The sequence below is a fragment of the Stegostoma tigrinum genome, chromosome 8, assembly GCF_030684315.1.
Source record: "Stegostoma tigrinum isolate sSteTig4 chromosome 8, sSteTig4.hap1, whole genome shotgun sequence".
In the NCBI taxonomy this organism is placed as follows: Eukaryota; Metazoa; Chordata; class Chondrichthyes; order Orectolobiformes; family Stegostomatidae; genus Stegostoma; species Stegostoma tigrinum.
In genome coordinates, this window is record NC_081361.1 from 48,803,810 (window position 1) to 48,823,142 (window position 19,333).

The 19,333-nt window shown below is 43.5% G+C and overlaps 1 protein-coding gene across 4 annotated transcripts in view; it reads left to right on the plus strand.

Moving 5' to 3' along the window:
• The window catches only part of ror1 (receptor tyrosine kinase-like orphan receptor 1), a 280,910-nt gene that overhangs the window by 924 nt on the left and 260,653 nt on the right, over window positions 1-19,333 (plus strand). The gene's annotated exons all lie outside the window — the stretch shown is intronic.

The window sequence follows — 19,333 nt, forward strand, 5'->3', positions numbered from 1 at the left end:
CGATTTGCACAGCTCTAATTTACGAATAACCTGTCAGACCTGCTAAGTGTCCAAACTGCAAAGGGATCAGGCGTTTCAACCCTTCTCCCTCACCCACCCCTCACCACGCCCCCCCCCCCCCCATTGCCTCCCAGGGGTGCCAAAGTTGGCAGCCTGTATCCCTGAGGGTGTACAATGCAATCTAACGCTTGTGTCGGAGATGAGTGAGTTCTCAGCTTGAGATCTGTCTCCCACTCAGTCCGTGCAAATAGATTCGACAGTCTGGTGTGAATTCTTCTGGTTGACTAGCATAAAATGCCCCAACCATTGCTAGAGTGAATGAAACTTAAAAATTAAATCACACACCGTGGAACTCAAGAGTCTTTACAACTCCTTTGAAGATTATCCGTGCATTTTAGTCAGTGCTTGGAAGTTAAAATGTAATGATTAAGATGATTTCCAACTCTTTCAAGTTCGATACCTTAAATAATGTAAATGTGTTTGGTACTTGGGATATAATGTGGTTCAGTTAAAATCATCATCATCAATAACAGGTCACTTAGTATAAAATGTCAACATGGAGGTTATGCTTCTTAAAAATTGCCCTATGAAAAGACAATAATGACCCAGTATGGTTATAGTAAACTCACTGGATTAAGCGAAATTAAAAACATGATGTGTGTTCCTCTGTTGTGAAGACAATCACCTACTGTTCTGTTCCATTGCAAATGAGAGAGATCCACCGGAGGGTCAGTCCTGTCACTGTTGGTCTAATTGAGTTGCATGGGAAAGTTAATCAAGGTATACTCATTCTACTTTTTGTAGAATACCATACTGTACCAGTACTTCTCCCTGTAAAATGTATTTACATGTTATTTATTTTCTAGTCTACAAGGGACCGCCGATGATAACTATTCAACTAAGCTTATTGTTACTACAGCCAGAAGCTGGGGAAAGTGGATATGTTTACAAGGGGTCCTTACAGTCAATTTATTTGCTGGTTTTGTTGAGGAAAAAAACTGACCTAATTCTGTGTGTGTGAGTGGGCAACGTGCAACTGGACATCAAATATACAATTTACCCTGGCCTACAGTTCCACATTGGATCAGGGATTCTGCAAGCTATTGAGCTTGAAGAGTAACTAGTTTTGTTGGAATTTTAAGCAAAAGCAAAATATTGTAGATGGTGGAAGTCTTACATAAAAACAGGAAATGCTGGAAAAACTCAGCAGCTCAAACAGGATTTGCCGAGAGAGAAGCAAAATTTAGTATTTCAGTAAGATAACTTTTGAAAGTTCTATCATTGCCTGTTTTGGCTCTGTTTAATTGATCTATTTTGAATATTTGGCACCTGTACCTGTAGAAATGCTGATTAAATGCAACTTAGTCAGCATAGAGCCAGGCTTTGGTCATCATTGCTCCCCATTAACTAGACTTTATGTGGAACCTTCAACTCAAATCTGTTTGCCTGACAGATGTTTGAAGGGTGAACTGATAGCCGAAGGGTAAAGGCAACAAGGCATTTTGAATCTTTGTGAATGACCAATGAGATTTAAGAATTGAGAAAAAAAACTGAAGGAAATACTGAATTAAAGTCAAATGATACAGTCAGAGAAATAGAGAGGGAAAGAAAGACTGGGTCAAAATACAAAAGGTAATTTCCTTAAATTGTGAACAATTTTGTTAAGTTAGAATTAGCTCTCAGTGAGAATGAGATTCCAGTTTCAGTTGTTCCATGTCTGAGCCAGCAAGGTTGAGTGGCAATGCAGAAATACAGATCTTGTTATTGAAAAGGTACCTGCGCTGTTAAGTACTAGCTCTAACTTGTTATGGCATGTTCCAATAACAATCAATGTATAAATGCAGCAACTTTATGCAACTGACTGGCTGGTTGAAGATGATCAGCTGTTTGTCTGAGGCTGGCATCAGAAGGAAACGTCTGATCATTCTGTGTTCACAGTACCTCTTCCTCCCCACAAGTTCCTGGATGGTTTACACATCAATTAGAGTATGTACATTAAACTCAGCACCTGCCTTCTATAAGTGATGATTTCAAACCTTTAGTCACAATGCAATCTCTCTGAATTTTTCTAGACTCATGATATTTCTCATGTCACAGTTGTTTTGAACTTTTATTTGTCTGGTTCTTCTGAGCTCAATAAAGTTGTCTTTTCTTCTAGCTGTTCTAGTACACCCACAAAACTGATAGCTATCTGACTAATGTGGAAAACCGCTCAGATATGTCCTGTGCGCAAAAAGCAGGACAAATCCAACACTACTACCTATCATCCTGTCGGCCTACTCAATCATAAACAAAATGCTGGAAGGTGTTATCAAAAATGTGATCAAGCAGCAATTTCAAATTAATGACCTGTTCAATTAGGTACAATTTGTGTTCTGCCAAGACCATTCAGCTCTTGATCTCATTACAACCTTGGCCCAAGCATGGAAAAAAATGCTGAATTCCTGAGGTGAGATGAAAGTGACTGCCGTTGACACCCAGGCTACGTTTAACCGAGTGCAGCATCAAGGAGCCCAGGCAAAACTTGAATCAATGGGAATCATTGGGACAGCACCCCACTGGTTAGAGGTATGCCTGTCCCATAGAAAGATGCTTGTCATTATTGAGGGTCAGCCATCTCAGCTCCAGGACATCTCTGCAGCAGTTTCTCAGGCTCAATGTTCTAGGCTCAACCCTCTTCAGCTGCTTCATCAATGACCTTCCCTCCATCATAAGACCAGAAGTTGGTAAGTTCATTGTGCAATCATCAATGTTCTGCGCCATTTGCAACTCCTCAGATATTGAAACAGTCCATGTTCAAGTGCAACGACACCTGGACAACATACTAATAATGACAGTAGTAATTGAACTAATATGTAGCATTCACATCAAACAAGTGCCAGACTATAACTATTGACAACAAGAGAGAATCTAATCTTCAAGGGTCAATGATATTTCCTTCACTGAATCCTCCACTATCATCATCCTGGGGTTTACCATTGACCGGAAATCAAACTGGCCTAGCCATACGAGCACATTAGAGGCTAGGAATAACATTTGGCCCCCATTCTTCCCAGGGACTGCCTGTACATACAAGGCACCAGTCAGGAATGTGAGGGAATACTTCCCATTTGTCCGGAAGAGGGCTGCTCCTACAGCATTGAAGAAGCTTGACAATAAAGTCAAAGCAGCTAGTCACTTCCTTCAGTGCTCATTTCCTCCATGACTGACACACAGTGGCAGGAGAGTTTGCGCTGCAGAAATTTACCAAAGCTCCTTAGAGAGTACATTTCAAGGCCATGACCACCACCATATAGAAGGACAAAGGCAGCAGATACATGGGAACACCAACCCACTCAAATTTCCCTGCAAGCCACTCACTATCTTGACTTGGGAATATGCAGCCTTCTCTTCAATGTCGCTGAGTCAAAATCCTGGAATTCCCTCTTTAACAATGCCACATGTATCCCTGCATCCTGAGAATTGCAGCAGTACAAGGTGGTTGCTCTTCTTCTCCAGAGCAAATAGGAACGAGCAACAAATACTAGCCCAGCCAGTGAAACCCTTATCCCTAGAACAGATGTTTAAAAAATCCTGACAGTGTTGACTGAAGAATTAAATAAAATTAAAATACTGCAGATACTGCAAACTGAAACAAAAATAAAGTGCTGGGGAAGCTCAGCAGGTCTGACAGCATCTGTGAAGAGAGAAACAGAATTTACTTTTCGAGGCCACTGTCAGTCTTCTTCGGAATTTTCACCATCTGGTCTCCCTGCTATAGGAACATGTTATGAAACTTGAAAGGGTTCGGAAATAATTTACAAGGATGTTGCCTGGTCTGGACGGTTTGATCTACAGGGAGAGGCTGAATTGGCTGGGACTGTTTTCCCTGGAGCACCAGAGGCTGAGGGGTGACTTTATAGAGGTTTATAACATCATGAGGGGCACGGATAGGCTGAATAGCCAAGGTCTTTTTCCCAGGGTAGGGAGTCCAAAAGGCTTAACGTGAGAGGAAATCTATTTAAAATGGACCGAAGGGGCAACGTTTTCACGCAGAGGGTGGTGCATGTATGAAATGAGCTGCCAGAGGAGGTAGCGAAGGCTTGTACAGCTATAACATGTAACAGGCATCTGGATGGGTATCTGAAGAGGAAGGGTTAGAAAGATATGGGCTCATTCTGGCAAATGGGACTAAATAAATGGAGAATATCTAGTCGACATGGACAAGTTGGACGTCTCTATGTCTCTATAATTTTCCCAACTAAAAGGTGAGTTTCTCAAGATTCTTTCCCATTGTGTCTTGTCAATCTATCTCCCTTGTTTCCCGACCATCATTCAGTTACCACACCTGGAATCATCTTTTGTCTTTACTTTTTAAAACTTTTGACCTTTGTTTTTTAAATTCCCTTGAGCAACCATCAGGATTCCAAAACAAAAACATCAAGTTTTCCAATGTAACAGGCTGGGTGCAGTTTGTAGAACATTCTCCCACAGGTTATTCGGCAAAGTAAGGGTTAACATTCCATGCCTCTGAAGAACGGATAGTATTTCTGCATATGCTGCTATTTAGCATGAAGCAGAATTAAAATTCACAACTTATAATAATAAAGCTGGGTGACCACTAAAAGATATTTTAAATTATATCATACAATTGGAATTTGAGACACTTCAAGTTTATAATTCAAGCAAGCAAACAAAATAAAATGGAGTTGACCACAGGAAAACTAACAGACACAAAGTGAGGGCTGGTATGGAGTGAGTGGGTGTTCTGCAGACACTGTGCCAGTTCTTGGCTTCTGCTAAATTTGTGGTTAGTGTGGATCATATTCACTTTCTGATATTATCATTGGGAGACAAGAACACGCATAACATGCTTTCATTAGTGGGACTCGTTCTGGCAGTTTTCACCTTTTCTGACTTGTAAACTGTCTCTGGGGTGGAGTCCCACAACAATTTTTGACCTGGGGCAATTTGCCCAATGGGCCACTCTTCATTTACGCAGATGGTGTCAGCAATTGACTATTCAGACATGGGTAGCTTCACACAGAGCCTAATCCTTTCGGTGACTAACCTACATAGACAAAAACAGAAGTATCTGCATTCTTTTCTCTTCTCTGGCTCACTGGTTAGCACTGCTGCCTCATAGCCCCAGGGACCCAGGTTCAGTTCCATCCCTTGGGCAACTGTCTGTATGGAGTTTGCACATTCTCCCTGTGTCTGCATGGATTTCCTCCCACAGTCTAAAAATGTGCAGGTTAGGCAGATTGGCCATACGAGATTGCTCATAGTGTCCAGGGATGGCTAGACTGGCTAGATTAGCCAAGGGAAGTGCACAGTTACAGGGATATGATAGGGGTGGGTCTTGGGATACTGTTTGGAAGGTTGGCGTAGACTGATGGGCTGAATGGTCTGTTTCCACACTAAGATTTTATTATTCTTACCCTTTTTCTAGTTTCCCTGATGGAACCCCACAAATTACCCCCATTACCATCCCACTGCCCTTCCAGTGGGAAGTGAGTTCTTCATTGCAATGTCATTGTTAGGCTGATTTGGTTAACCTGATAGTGGGAATTGAATCTCTTCCTCTCATTACCTGACAAAGTTCATCTCCTCAGAAAAACATTTCATTAGCTGCTCCTGCTTATTTTTGTCTCATGAGGAACAAAAGTTGCCAATCTGACTGGGCCTTCAGACTGGCCATTTTGCTGCATTGCTAGCTTCCCAATCCTTGCCTGATTGAGAACAATTTTGTGACTTAATGTTAATTCTACTTACAGAAAATGTGTCTGTGCAGATGTCCAATCTGTGCTGCACTATGTAGAGAGTGGGAGCAGAATAGGATAAAATTACAGAATTAGTTGTAGCTAAGACGTTACTTGCAGAATGGCAGCTAAGTCCTGTTAGGTCTGTAGAGTTTGATACCACAGGCCATCATAATAATTCACCAGATTTCTCCAGCTCTTATCTCTAAAAATGTGTGGTTGGATCTTCTTGCAGCTGGGTGAAGCTAATTTGTGCTCAAAGTAAAATGTCAACTTTTCGCAGAATCCCTACAGTGTAGGAGCAGGCCATTTGTCCCATCAAGTCTACACCAACCCTCTGAAGAGCTATAACCCAGAATTTCCCATGGCTTTCCCAGGGGCGGTATGCTAGCTCAGTGGTTAGCACTGCAGCCTCACAGCACCAGGGACCCAGGTTCTACTCCAGTCTTGGATGACTGTGTGAAATTTGCACATTCTCCCCGTGTCTGCGTGGGTTTCCTCCGGGTGCTCTGGTTTCCTCCCACAGTCCAAAGATGTGCAGGCTAGGTGGATTGGCCATGCTAAATTGCCCGTAGTGTTCAGGGGTGTATGGGATGCTTCAAGGGGCGGTGTGGACTTTTTGGGCCGAAGGGCCTGTTTCCACACTGTAGGTAGTCTAATCTAATCCATGATCCCTGGGCACTATGTGAAATTTAGCACAGCCAGGCCACCTAAATTGCACATCTTTTGGACTGTGGGAGGAAACCCAAGCAGACATGGGGAGAATGTGCAACTCCACACAGACAGTGACCTGAGGGGGGAACTGAACTGGGCCCCTGGTACTGTGAGGCAGCAGTGCTAACCACAGAGTCACCATTCTAACCTTATATTGCCTGGCTATCATGCTTGCGCAGTGTACATGAGTTTTTATAACAGCTGTTTTGGGGGGTTGCTAGCAGCCTAAGTGAGAAAACAGACTAACTGCACACAGCATTAACATGTGCTCTCTGTACTCTTATACTTACAGACTCTCACTCCGTCACCTGCCCAACATGCACCTCTAGGCACACACAGTGAACATGAACTGTTTGCCCGTATGCACATACTGACTCACCCACATGTTCATTCAACTGCATGCACATTCTCACTCACACTCATTTACTTTCCTTCACTGATATTAATGCATTTGCCCACCCACTTTCACTCATGTGCTTTCTACAGACTTGAATACTCTCTCGCCCATCCACGTGCATGCAAACACACATTCACCTGCCCAACTGCACACACCTTTTACTCAACCACACTCATTCATTCATGCAGACACTCTCGGATTTGCAGCTGCGCAATCGTAAACCAAAATCCTTTTAAGGGGGAATTTGACTGTTGTTTAAAAGACAGGAATGTTTGAGAGCACAGGAGACAATCATGCGAAGAACAATACAAGCTCAGACTTGACAGTCTTAATGGCTGCAAACTTTGCTGTAATGCTCTGTGATTCTGTACATTGTTTTCAATAGCTTGTGGATATGTATGTCTGTTTAATGTTCTCTCGAGGTCTCTACGCCTTTTGGTCTAACTGAGTCTCCAGTTGTTGCCTCTGGGTTTCTACCTTGGGGCTCTTTTTGTCATATTCAGGTGAGCTGTGAAGGAAGAATGAAGGATTTCCTGACTGATTTTGATCGTTGTAAGCCTAAAGTAGAGGCTTAAATAAAGTGAGGCTGCTCAGTTTCCGAAGGAACTTTCAATGGATAGGAAACAATCAGCTTTTAAAATGTTTACAAAAAGGTCCCTCTGTCTTTGTACTTCATCTCCTAAAGATTAGCATAGTTACTTTTCATCACTTCATGTTCTCATTGTGGTATTGCCTGTCTTTTCCTCATTCAACTTTTTAATGAGCGTTTATACATTGTAGTTGGGTTTCTGTATGGTTGTAATTTATCAAGTCTTTAAAGGCATGTTGAATGAGATCCTTGCCATGATTCAGTCAATAAATGCATGGCTATTTATTGTACTGAGTGGTACAAGGTGGGAAGATCCCAAGTTTGATACCTGTTTTGTACTAAATGAAGTAATGCCTGCTGTGTGGTGAATGAGAAATGGCTGAACAAGCGAGGGGGATAAAAACCAGGAGATGCCTGCTCCTTTTTATCATCTAGGGCACTTGCTCAAAAATGAACATGTCTATATGTTCGGGTGGTCATGGTTTGGAAAGCTACCCTACCCCAATCCCCGTGGCTAATGGACCAAGCCCTTCTCCTGGGAATGGCCCCATCAGCAATATGGAAGGTGGTGATACGATGAATTTTGGAAACGGGTTGCTGTTGTTTTTCAGGGGTGGCAGGCTGCAACCACCTGTAAGGATGTAACATTTAGTCCCTAAGGTTGTGCAGTTGGGCTACTAAAAATATGAGCTTCAAACTCCAGAGTATTGCTGGATCATTAATTAAAGAACTGCTTCAGCAGAACAGAATGATTTGTGATTAAAATAGTCAGACTTTGAACAGCCTTATCTTAATATTGATTGGAGCTGATTAAAAGATCAAAGTTACGTTATGTTGAATGGGATGATTCTGTGGTCATTAAGCTCAAGGGGCCAGAGGTGAACAGCAAGTGTGCTGGCGAGTTTCCCATTGATGTTTTTAAAGTCTGATTCCCCTTGAGCCACATATAACTATGTTGTTGCTTAAAAATTGCACAAAATAATTTGCTTTTAAAATAATTGTTTCTCTGATGAGCTGTACATTTTAGAATTGTGCCTCGTGTGCACATTAATTTTGTGAAATGTTAAGTAGCATTATTTTTGCTTTGAGTGCAATGAATTTTGATAGGGTGTTAATTCTGACATAGGGCAACAAAGCGTTTGCATTCCTGTTCTTTAACATTCCGTGAATGAGTGTGAACTAGATGTTTGGATTCGCACAAGCCAACAAAACAACCATTAGAAATTTACTTGCAAAGTCTCATGCGTGTATTAGAGTTCTGCCCGGATTTCAAATTGGTTGCAAAGAGTCAAGAGAAATTAGGAAACATTTTGATTTGTTGTAATGAACTCTTAAGAAAGTTTCAATTGTGCACTAATTAAAAATTGCTTCATTCTAGCAGGTTTAATAGATGGCATTTTTGGGCGAAGAGTAAATGATCTTGTTCTGTTGACCTGTATACTTAAACATTATGTTCCTATGATTGCATAATTTAATCTCTAAATAAACAAATTGTCTCCTTTTATTTGACGGCTCCTTTGGAATCATCTTTTCCGTTTTTTTCCCGAGTTCTTATGTACTCTAGTTTCCTGTTACTGTGTTCAAGAGGACTCGTGATGGCTGTTGTTTTACTGACACTGCTGGTAATCTGACACCTTGCAATTAAAATATGTAAGTCCAGCCAGTAAGTGAGACCTACTTGTTAACTGTGGGACCTTCACAATCTGACTGAATCATGTCGTCACCCGTCATCATAGAAGCCCTACAGTTCTTTCAGCCCAACGAGTCCACACTGCCCCTCCAAAGACCATCCTACCCATACCCATTCCCCTACCCCTGCATTTCCCATGTCTAATCCACCTAATTTACACTACCCTGAACACGATGGGTGACTTAGCATGGCCAATCCACATACCCTGCACATCTTTGGACTGTGGGAGGAAACCACAGCACCTGGAGGGAACCCACGCAGACACTGGGAGAATGTGTGAACTCCAAACCCGAGGTTGCCCGAGGGTGGAATCAAACCCGGCTCCCTGGTGCTGTGAGGCAGCAGTGCTAGCCAATGAGCCACTGTGCCACCCTGTATGTGCCTGTGGGTTATTATGAGCATAGTCAGCACAAAACAGTCAAGAACAAAACCTTTGGCTGAATCCCCGCTTGTCTCTTGCACCAACACCCCCCACCCCCCACCCCTCCCCCAACACCCCCACTCCCCCATTTGGACACTGATACCATTCCATTTCCTTGCCTTTTCCGCCACTCCACCCAGACATATCCGTACTCAAATCCCTGGCTGGAGCCAGCTAAACAGGATGGAACCTTAGACTTTTCTTTGCCCCTGACCACCCATTTTCACTGGCTGCACTTGCCAAATGACCTGCTGTCATTTGTTCCTTCTGATCCCTGTGGATGAAGAATCAGTAATCAGACAGCACAGATTTAAGGTCAAAAGAACAAGAACTGACAAGAGAAAACATTTTCCTTTGCATAGTGCGTTGTTGTTTTCTAGAATGCATTGACTGCAGTGTTGGTGGAAGCAGATTCAATGGCAGTATTCACAAGGGGACTGGATAAATACTTAGAGGGAAAGTTTACGGGGCCATGGAGTAGAGGAATGGGGAAAAGAAATGGCTAGCCCTTTCAAAGAAGCCATCTCCATTTCAAAGGGGCCATCTCTTCAGGCATTTTTTAATAATTGATGTAAATGAAAACAAGTAAATTAACAAGTGCACTGTAGGGGTCTGTCAGTGATTTGAGGTTTACTGGTATAAATGGTCAATCACTTGTTTGAACAGGATAACGTACAATTTGAAATAGTTCAGTACAATTTTTGTTTATATTTTTTGATGTGCATCATCATCTATTTGCTTACACATTGCTGGTGAGAGTTTCTTGTGATGACAAAGTGTGGAGCTGGATGAACACAGCAGGCCAAGCAGCATCTCAGGAGCACAAAAGCTGATGTTTCAGGCCTAGACCCTTCATCAGAGAGGGGGATGGGGAGAGGGAACTGGAATAAATGGGGGGAGAGGGGGAGGCGGACCGAAGATGGAGAGAAAAGAAGATAGGTAGAGAGGAGAGTATAGGTGAGGAGGTAGGGAGGGGATAGGTCAGTCCAGGGAAGACGGACAGGTCAAGGAGGCGGGATGAGGTGGTAGGTAGGAAATGGAGGTGAGGCTTGAGGTGGGAGGAAGGGATGGGTGAGAGGAAGAACAGGTTAGGGAGGCAGAGACAGGTTGGACTGGTTTTGGGATGCAGTGGGGGGAGGGGTCGAGCTGGGCTGGTTTTGTGATACAGTGGGGGGAGGGGACAAACTGGGCTGGCTTTGGGATGCGGTGGGGGAAGGGGAGATTTTGAAGCTTGTGAAGTCCACGTTGATACCATTGGGCTGCAGGGTTCCCAAGCGGAATATGAGTTGCTGTTCTTGCAACCTTCGGGTAGCATCATTGTGGCACTGCAGGAGGCCCATGATGGACAGGTCGTCTGAGGAATGGGAGGGGGAGTTAAAATGTTTTGCGACTGGGAGGTGCAGTTGTTTGTTGCGAACCGAGCGGAGATGTTCTGCAAAGCGGTCCCCAAGCCTCCGCTTGGTTTCCCCAATGTAGAGGAAGCCACACCAGGTACAATGGATACAGTATATACAAGTTTCTTGTGAGCTGTCTAGGTTCCGAGGGTAGAATGCTGACTATTTGAACTCTCCAGTGTACCATACAATTGTGAGATCATGCATGCAAGTGAAGTGGGGTGGGGGGGTAAGACATCTCAAGATAGTCAATTAGACATTCACAGTTATGTAGGCTGTATCTAGAAGCAGTGGCTGGAGAGCAGTAAACATCTTGGAGGAGGCAAGAAAGTAATGCCTTTTCTCAAATCCGCAAACAGCATGATACCTTCTCCTTGTTTATAGAATGTTAATAGTAAAGGTTGGTGGATCTAAATTATTGTCCTTGAATTGCCTCCACTTGCTGACTATTTCTTTTGTTAATTGTTGTGATTTATTTAACTGGTTCTTGTCATCAGTTTTCTCTTTGGTAAAATATGGTCTCTTTAAGTCATAGAGTTTCACTTACTGCCATTTTCATTTACACATTTACTTTAACTACATCTTTTGACACAATCAGTGCTGCGAGCAATGCTATATTGTACCTTCCTCAGACCCAACCCAATGGCAGCGTTACAGATTAAATGAGTTGGCTGAACTTCTTCTGATGGACAATGAGCCCTTGTCTTGAGAGATATGTGTTCCCAGCATTCAAGGTAGTTTTTTTCCATTGTACAGAAAACTGAGTCAGAATGCCTGTGTTAGTCGGCAGTTTCAGATCAAATCTCTCCAACAACGAGGAAAATCTTCAGCTAGAAAACCCAATTGTGATATTTAAGCTGTCGATTTCCCAATTCTGCTGTTGCCTCTATTCTTTTATAGCCCATGTAACAATCTAAATAGAATGGATTATTGCATTTGCAGCTAAGATATTCCCTAAATCCCATATTCAAAACTCTTTTATGACAAATTACCATGTTACTTTATTTTAAAATATATTTTGATAAAATTCTGTTATTATTTTTCTTCCGTTCAGATATGGCATCAGTGACTTCTTGGGTGTCGTTTTATCCCATGTAGAATTTCCTGTGTTATACACTGACTTGTGTTTTGCTGAGTTCTGATGGCCCAGTTTCAGTATTTTTGTGTCACTAGGTTTGTCTTATCATTCCCATGATCTCTCCCTTCTTTCACGTTAATGGTTAGGATTCCTTAATTGGCTCAGTGGATAGATGAGGTAAAAGTACTTAGGGTCCCATGTTGTTACGTACAGTCTGTGGTGCCTTCTGGTTGTCACTGAGTGGGCAATAGGACTTTTCCAGTGGGGATTTTTGATCATTGGTCCATGTCTGCAACTGGACAGTTCAAAAACAAAAAGTTCGATTTTTGTAGCACTTTTCAAAACCTCCGAACATCCCCAGTTACTTCACAGCCAAGTAAGTATTTTTTGAAGTGTCGAAACTGTTGTATTTTTGATAAACTCAGCAGCAAATTCTGTACACAGAAAGGTCCCACAAACACAAATGATACAAATGATCAGATAATCTGTTTTGTGTCTGAGTGCTACACGTTGGCCAAGACACTTGATGTAGGATGTGGGTGGGTGGTGGAGGTCACTACCTGAGAAATGGGCAGGGTCTCGGTTCATGCAATAGGTGGCACCTCCACAGTATGGCATTCCCTCAGCACTGCACCGGGATGTTAGCCTAGATTCTGTTTTCAGATCTTCAAAGGGGAAACTTGAATTCGCTAGACTGTGGCACAAAAGTGAATACGCTAAACACTGAGGTGCGGCTGGCACCTCCATGTTAGTTTGGATTTAGGATGTGGACAAGATTGTTATTGGCTTTGCTGTTTAGCTTAGCAAGACCCATTCAGAAACAAAGCATTGAAAATCGGCAATAAAAACAAAAACTCAGCAGCTCTGGCAGGGCTGTGGAGAGAGAAACAGAGTTAACGTTTCAAGTTCAGTATGACTGTTCTTCAAAACTAATAACACTGATTGTCACGCACTGTGTACAGACATGATCTTGATGGAAGTGTAGGCAAATGGAGCACGAGAGAGAAAGAAGCATATTGGCTAAATGGACTGGGGAACAAAACTTGAAAACAGGAAGAGTATTGGGCAAGGAAGTGAAAACTTTGATTATACCGTCAGTCAGATTCAGATAAACACCTAATTCAGAAAGAACTGTTTTACTTGGATCCAGATTTGTCCATAGATGGAATGAGTAAGGTTTGTCCCTTGGTATTTGTAGCCTGCATCAGAGTTATGCTTAGTTGACTGTTTACCCAGCCCCAACTCTGCATTTTAATAAGCTTGATCCCACATCTGTTTGTATATGTCCTTAAGAGTGGAAAAGGATCTAAAAATAAAAAAACACTAGAAATGTGCCGAAGAAGGTTCCCGATCAAAACATTATTGAATCTTGGAAAGAATTGTTTCCAAAGAATCGGTAAATTTTATATTCATTACCTGCTCAGTTTATAAAATGTATATTCTCTTTCTCATTTCGCCGGAATCGCTGCCAGCTCTGGTGACTGGGCATCATGCCCCTAGTTCGATCATCTGTATGGTCAAGTGTATATGCAAATATAAGGGCTGCTTCCACAAGGGAAATGCCAGAGCTTTCCTTTCGCATTTTGTTTCCAGGATGTGGGTGATGCTGGTAACATCCGATTCAAAGGCCCGAAGAAGGCCAAGTTTTGTGCTCATATGTTTTGTTCCTTTCACTAAATAGCTGAGCTGAGCCAGTTGGATTTTTATGACAACGTGACAGCTTTATTCCTTTTGTTTTTCTCTCTCTCTCTGTTGTCAGCTTACAAACTAACAAATTATACGAAATACAGTTTCAGATTGGGATTTGAGCTTCCTCCCCTCCTGTATCATGGCTCTAACGTGCTAGTAACCAACTCAATGACTTTTCTTTTTCAATAATCTGATTGAAAATACAAACTTGGCATGGCAAACTTATCTTCCAAGAGTTATTTTTCTTGGCATGGATCTTGTGTCACCATTAGCTCACTCTAATACTGCACAGTGTTCCATTTCTTTCTATATAAAATAGTTTATAAATTGGCACTTGTGTAGTCGGGAGGTGAGGAAGGCACGATTAGCATTCCGACCGGAACTGTAAACAGGGCTTTAATGGAATACACAGATCGTGCAACTGGCCAAGTTTGCACATTGCTTATACATCAGTCAGCGTGTTGATGGATAGAGATAGCTTCGTCTGCTCCTGGAAATCCAAGGACTTGTGTCATCGCAAGCAGTTTTACTGTTGTCTGGAAGATGTTGATGCATAGATACATGGGAATGCTAGCCTGTAATATCGTCCTGGAGTGTTAACCTGGAATATCACCCAGTGTTCAGTCATTGTTATAAAGCCTGGGCATTGTTGAATAACTGGATAAAATTCAATGGAGAAGTTATATTGGTGCAAGAACCTGCCCTCATCTGACTGCGGCATATCAGGCGTTCCAAAATGACTCACAATGCAATGATTGTTCACTTTCTAACTTGTGGCTCTGCTGTTCACAGTAATGTTCTAAATGATACTCTGACTACAGCCAGATAGCAGAGCACAAACCAATGAATAACCCCAGATCTGAGCAGTCCATTTTCCAATGGCGTTATTAGTGTGGGTGAATTAGAATCAGTGGTCGTAGCATTGGATGAAACAGGGGATGTTACTCAGGGAGAGACACAGAAGATAAAGAGAGTAAAAGCAAGAGTCCTAAATCAGTTTTCTACTAATAAAGTTCTTTTAAAATGGTGCCACTGTTGCCATGTTGGAAATGAGGTAGACAGCTTGCACACAATAAAATCACACAAACAACAGAAGGATAAATGACCAGAGATTCATTATTTGTGATGTTGGTTTATGGCTGAATATTTGTCAGGACATTTCCCTGCTTTATTACATCCACCTGAAATGAGTGATTTCAGTTTAAAGCCTCACCTGAAAGTCAGCACCTCCAATTTTGCTGCATTCTTTAGCTTTTGTGTTGAACGCCCTGGAGTGAGGCTTGAACTCATAACGTTCCAAGTCAGAGGCGAGAATGCTACTAGCTGAGCCGCAGCTAACTATTAAATGATTGTTCTTTGAGGTTGTTTCCAAATAGGCCTGAAATAGCTACCTGTAATTATGATTGTATGATTGAGAACTTCAAAGACAGAGCTATTTTTCAATGGTATTAAACACACGCATTTTATTGTGGTAACATTACTGCCTCTTATGCAGGTTTAATCTTTGATTGGTTATTTAAAGAAATTTTGAATTTCATAGATTAAATTCCAAATTTGTCATTCCAATGTTATCACTTCAGACAGTGATTAGCTGAGCCAAGTAGCCACGGAACTCAGATCTCAACCCAAGTGATAGTTTGGGTCTGTAATAAACCCAGATTAGTTGGAGGGAGGGGAAGGGGGAGAGGGAAGTCAATATGAACTGCTGTGGCTGATCTCTGTCTAAGTTATTCCCAAACTGCTGTAATATTGAACCTGTGATTTATTGGACCATGCCTCTGGGTAATGATTCTACTAACGTAATCACAAAATACTATACCTTTCATGCTTAAAACCTCTATTGATGAGCATGGGTCCCAAGCCCCGGGGGATTTTCTCTACATGCATTGGAAACAACGTGTTAAGGCCTTAAATGTAGCAATAACCAGGATGGGTTTGAACCCCTAAGTGCTATGGACATTGGGCTAGCAATTCATCATTTAAAGTTTGTAGACGATATAAAGCTTGGAAACATTGTAAGCCATGAGAAGAACAGTGCAGAATTTCAGAAGGACATTTTCAGATTAATGTGGGCAGATTCGTGGCAGATGATGTTCAATGTGGAGAAATGTGAGGTGATACATTTCAATAAAAAGAACTTGGGAAAAAGGACATTGCAGAACTTCAGAAGGACATTGCCAAGTTGGCTTGGGCAGATTGGTGACAGATGAAACAAAAACAGAAGTTGCTGGGAGACTCAGCAGATATGGCAGGGTCTGTGGAGCAAAAGCAGAGCTAATGTTTCAAGTCCAGTGACCTTTCTTCAGGGCCATAGAGGGGCGAGGAGAAGGCTAAATGGAGATTTTGATGGGAGAGGCTCATTGACATCCTGCTTTGCCATCAGAGACTGATGGTCCTGCTGGATGGGAGTGGCAAGGTGTGAGTGATTACTGCATGGAGTGGGTCCTGATAGAAGCCCAAGGGAGCAAGCAGAGTGCTGGATAAAGTGAACGGGCAAAATCTGGCAGATAGAGTATAAAGTAGGAAAATGTGAAGTTGTTCACTTTGGCAGAATGAATAAAAAAAGCAGCGTATTATTTAAATGGAAAATGACTGCAGATTTGCTGAGGTCTGGAGGTATCTTGGTGTTCTAGTACATAAATCACAAAAAGTGAATATGCAAGTACAGCAAGTGATTAAGCAGGTATCCTTTATTATGAGAGGAACTGAACATAAAGGTAAGAATTTTATGCTTGATTTAATGGATGTTTATAAGATCCTGAATGGTCTTGACAAGGTGACTGTGAAAAAGATGTTGGGTGGGTGGGTGAGTCCATAACCATGGGACACTCTTAACATTAAGATTTTACAACAGAGGAGGGGAATTTTATTTCACTGATTGCTGTGCAACTTTGCGTTAGGCAGGGGTAAATAGATTCTTGTTGGTATAGGAAGCAGAAGGTTTTTGAGTGTTTGCAAATATGGAATTCGGAACATTAAAATCAGCCTTGATTTTATTGAATAATAGAATCGGCTTGAAAAGCTGAATGAACTACATACGCTTATCATTCAGATTTTTGTATTTAACAAGGTGGCTGAGAAGTTCGAATTGTCAGTTATTTCAGTAGAAACATTTGGGCAAAATCTTCCCAGCCCCTGAACGATGGCAGCATCAGAAACAAAACTCTGAGAACTGCATGAGATCATCCATGAGGAGTTACTTGTCATCGAGAGCCAACTGTCCCATTTCGGAATCAAATGTTGAGCGGCAAGATGAGAAACTTGCCAGTAAGTAGTGAGAGGGTGGTTTGCGGGCATTACCATCCTCATTACTGCGTTATCTTGCTTCACTTATTCACAGCTTCCCACTCTTCTACCCACTGCGTAGAAACCAGATGGCGCAGTTCCCAGCACAAAAGTCTGAGTAATAATCTGGCAACTCCAACGTTCCGCTCCCTCTTCCATGCCCCAATCAGGACACATTCCATATATAATAAAATGTGAGGCTGGATGAACACAGCAGGCCCAGCAGCATCTCAGGAGCACAAAAGCTGAGGTTTCGGGCCTAGACCCTTCATCAGAGAGGGGGATGGGGTGAGGGTTCTGGAATAAATAGGGAGAGAGGGGGAGGCAGACCGAAGATGGAGAGAAAAGAAGATAGGTGGAGAGGACAGTATAGGTGGGGATGTAGGGAGGGGATAGGTCAGTCCAGGAAAGACAGACAGGTCAAAGAGGTGGGATGAGATTAGTAGGGAGGAGATGGAGGTGTGGCTTAGGGTGGGAGGAAGGGATGGGTGAGAGGAAGAACAGGTTAGGGAAGCAGAGACAGGCTGGACTGGTTTTGGGATGCAGTGGGTGGAGGGGAAGAGCTGGGCTGGTTGTGTGGTGCAGTGGGGGGAGGGGACGAACTGGGCTGGTTTTGGGATGCAGTAGGGGAAGGGGAGATTTTGAAGCTTGTGAAGTCCACATTGATACCATTGGGCTGCAGGGTTCCCAAGCGGAATATGAGTTGCTGTTCCTGCAACTTTCGGGTGGCATCATTGTGGCACTGCAGGAGGCCCATGATGGACATGTCATCTAAAGAATGTGAGGGGAAGTGGAAATGGTTCGCGACTGGGAGGTGCAGTTGTTTATTGTGAACCGAGCAGAGGTGTTCTGCAAAACGGTCCCCAAGCCTCCGCTCGGTTTCCCCAATGTAGAGGAAGCCACACCGGGTACAATGGATACAGTATACCACATTGGCAGATGTGCAGGTGAACCTCTGCTTAATATGGAAAGTCATCTTGGGGCCTGGGATAGGGGTGAGGGAGGAGGTGTGGGGGCAAGTGTAGCATTTCCCGTGGTTGCAGGGGAAGGTGCCGGGTGTGGTGGGGTTGGAGGGCAGTGTGGAGCGAACAAGGGAGTCACGGAGAGAGTGGTCTCTCCGGAAAGCACACAAGGGTGGGGATGGAAAAATGTGGGGGGGGGTGGTGGTGGGGTCGGATTGTAGATGGCAGAAGTGTCGGAGGATGATGCGTTGTATCCGGAGGTTGGTGGGATGGTGTATGAGAACGAGGGGGATCCTTTTTGGGCGGTTGTGGCGGAGGCGGGTTGTGAGGGATGTGTTGCGGGAGACATTTTTCCATCCCCACCCTTGTCTGCTTTCCGGAGAGACCACTCTCTCCGTGACTCCCTTGTTCACTCCACACTGCCCTCCAACCCCACCACACCCGGCACCTTCCCCTGCAGCCGTGGGAAATGCTACACTTGCCCCCACACCTCCTCCCTCACCCCTATCCCAGGCCCCAAGATGACTTTGCATATTAAGCAGAGGTTCACCTGCACATCTGCCAATGTGGTATACTGTATCCATTGTACCCAGTGTGGCTTTCTCTACATTGGGGAAACCAAGCGGAGGCTTGGGGACCGCTTTGCAGAACACCTCCGCTCGGTTCACAATAAACAACTGCACCTCCCAGTCGCGAACCATTTAAACTCCCCCTCCCATTCTTTACATGACATGTCCATCATGGGCCTCCTGCAGTGCCTCAATGATGCCACCCGAAAGTTGTAGGGACAGCAAATCATATTCCGCTTGGGAACCCTGCAGCCCAATGGTATCAATGTGGACTTCACCAGCTTCAAAATCTCCCCTTCCCCCACTGCATCTCAAAACCAGCCCAGTTCGTCCCCTCCCCCCACTGCACCACACAACCAGCCCAGCTCTTCCCCTCCACCCACTGCATCCCAAAACCAGTCCAGCCTGTCTCTGCCTCCCTAACCTGTTCTTCCTCTCACCCATCCCTTCCTCCCACCCAAGCCGCACCTCCATCTCCTACCTACTAATCTCATCCCACCTCCTTGACCTGTCCGTCTTCCCTGGACTGACCTATCCCCTCCCTACCTCCCCACCTATACTGTCCTCTCCACCTATCTTCTTTTCTCTCCATCTTCGGTCCGCCTCCCCCTCTCTCCCTATTTATTCCAGAACCCTCACTCCATCCCCCTCTCTGATGAAGGGTCTAGGCCCGAAACGTCAGCTTTTGTGCTCCTGAGATGCTGCTGGGCCTGCTGTGTTCATCCAGCCTCATATTTTATTATCTTGGATTCTCCAGCATCTGCAGTTCCCATTATCACATTCCATATATATCTGTATTGTTCA